Source organism: Penaeus vannamei, chromosome 9, assembly GCF_042767895.1.
Source record: "Penaeus vannamei isolate JL-2024 chromosome 9, ASM4276789v1, whole genome shotgun sequence".
Classification (NCBI taxonomy): domain Eukaryota; kingdom Metazoa; phylum Arthropoda; class Malacostraca; order Decapoda; family Penaeidae; genus Penaeus; species Penaeus vannamei.
The window spans coordinates 10,630,819-10,633,318 of NC_091557.1; the positions used below are offsets into that span (position 1 = coordinate 10,630,819).

At 40.9% G+C, this 2,500-nt stretch overlaps 1 non-coding gene across 1 annotated transcript; it reads left to right on the forward strand.

The window, feature by feature from the left end:
- Window positions 1-574: 574 nt before the first annotated feature.
- Window positions 575-647, forward strand: TRNAM-CAU (transfer RNA methionine (anticodon CAU)). The gene has a single exon. It is a non-coding gene; the product is annotated as a tRNA-Met (tRNA).
- The last annotated feature ends 1,853 nt before the right edge of the window (window positions 648-2,500 follow it).

The window sequence follows — 2,500 nt, forward strand, 5'->3', positions numbered from 1 at the left end:
AAACTCATAATGTTTTGAGTCTTGATTTCTCAGCAAGCTTACTCTAGATCGTTCCTCAGCGCGCATGAAAAAAACGGATACAAATTAAGGCAAATTTCATCTTACACTAAAAAAGATCGAGGACACGTGACTAATTCGCTCTCATGTAATAATTTCAAACCTGCCCTTTTCCCGCTCTTCCTTACGCCTCTCTCATCTATTCCTCTTTGTTTCTTGGTCGAACGTTTGTTTATATGTGTATTAATATATGCATGTTTGTGTGCGTGCGTGGATGTGTTTGTGTGTTTGCATGTTTGTGTGTGTGTGTATGTGGATGTGTTTGTGTGTTTGCATGTCTGTGTGTGTGTGTGTGTGGATGTTTGTGTGGATGTATGTTTGTGTGCGTGCGGTCGCGCGCGCGCGCGCGCGCGTGTGTGTGAACGTGTGGGTGGCTAAAGTGACCCACCAATCAATTGCCCTTCGACGCTCCTCCTCCTCCTCCTGAGACGCAATTGGTCGATAACACGAAAGGATACAGTCTAAATAACGTCATAACTTCTTGAAGCATGTGAAGAATGTTCCTTCTTGCACCATCGCCTCGATGGCGCAGTAGGCAGCGCGTGAGTCTCATAATCTCAAGGTCGTGAGTTCGATCCTCACTCGGGGCAAGAATTTTGAGCGAGGAGTTAAGTGGACAGAACCCAGAAACCGTTTCTTCCTGTAAAGAGAATCACACTCCACTTTGTCAACCAAATGGCGTTTTAATTTCTTTCTTTCTTTTTGTCTCTTGATTTTTATCTTCATGTCTTGGTCATTCTTGCATTTATTTCTACAATCTCTCTTTTTCACCTTCGTACATCCAATGAGGCCAAAACTGTTTGACGTCACAAAAGTTTCCCCAAAATACATGAGGTGTGCGCACACATGTGATTGTATGCGTATGTGTGTGGGTGTGGGTGTGTTTGTGCACATGTGCGTGCGCACATGTGAGTGTATGTGTATGTGTGGATGTGGGTGTGGGTGTACGTGTGTGTGTTCACGTGTGTGTGCACGTGTGTGCACGCACATGTGAGTGCCTATGTTTGTGTGTGTCTATATCTTGTTTGCATGTTTATCTGTATGTTTGAGTGTGAGTGTGTGTATTTGTATGTGTGTGTGTGTGTGCATATATGAGTGTATGTGTGTGGATGTGTGCACATGTGTGTGTTTTTGTGTGAGTGTATGTGTATGAGTGTGTGTGTGTGTGTGTGTGTGTGCGCGCGCACGTGTGAGTGTATGTGTGTGGTTGGGAGCGTGTTTGTGTGTGTGTTTGTGTGTGTGTGTGTGTCTGTCATGTGAGTCGTACAGCAATATGCTTGAGAGACTGACCCAAGCTGCATATTCAAAGAACTTGTAAAAATGCATTTTTTACTATTTGACAGTATATTTACATAGACACTGCAGGATTTTATGTACAGATATTTGTGTTTATTAATGATGTTGATAGTTTGCAAAATTTGGAGATTTTTCTAAGTGTAAACTGTATGATAGGATTCATAGTGGACTTGAATTTCCTTGTATGTCTGTAAATATCTTTGAATTTGAGGGAGTTCTTAATATAATCTTAAATTAAATTTGGTCAGGTGTTAAAGAATCGTGATGAATGTGGACTTTGAACTTGCAAGATCATGAGAATGGGAATAGTGTTCCTTGTGTATTTTTTTAACTGAATCAATTACCCGGACCTTGTTTATGTTTACATGGTGTATTGTTGACTTTAATTTCAATTATATTATGCCGTGACATTAGAATTGATCAAGGAGTCCTTTTGCTAAGAAAAAGGCCTTGAAAATCTGTAAACTTTTTCTGCCTTGACTACTATGAACCCTGTACAAACAAGTATCGTGGTATGTTAATGAAGAATTTGAAATACTTTTATATGCTCTCTATGCTAAGGAGAAGTAGCAAAAGCCAGATAGTGCTTTTGTCCACTTGTCCATTGTCAATGAATGTAAGAGCAGATCTCGGGTGATTTCCACCTTTTGAACATTCAACTTTGCCATATATTATGGCATATGATTTACATCTGCCATATGACTGGTGTCAATTTTCTCTTTATGGAGTGAGTGGTGTGGGTGTGAGTTCCCACAGGTATGGCAAGGGGGGGGGGCGATAGTCTCCCTGACGAGGCAGGCATGGGCAGACCAGGAGTTGCTACTGCTGTTGTCTTGCTCAAATGCAGGATCGTTGAGATCCTGCACCTGAGCACTCTGCAACCTTTGACATGTTACATATATTGTGCTAACTGTTAACTCATTTGTAACCTTTTTGCCACAATACTTTATCATAATTCTGTATGAACTCTTCTTACCTGGGAGCTTCCCCCTAAGCCTAACCCTATTGCTGTATTTTGTATACACCTCTAATGACCTTAGATGTTGACATGGCAGAGAATTCTCAATAAGTACATTTTTTCTACACAGAACACATATTGAATATGTAAGTAGTAATCATGTGGTAGAAAGTGATGTCTGAACCAGGA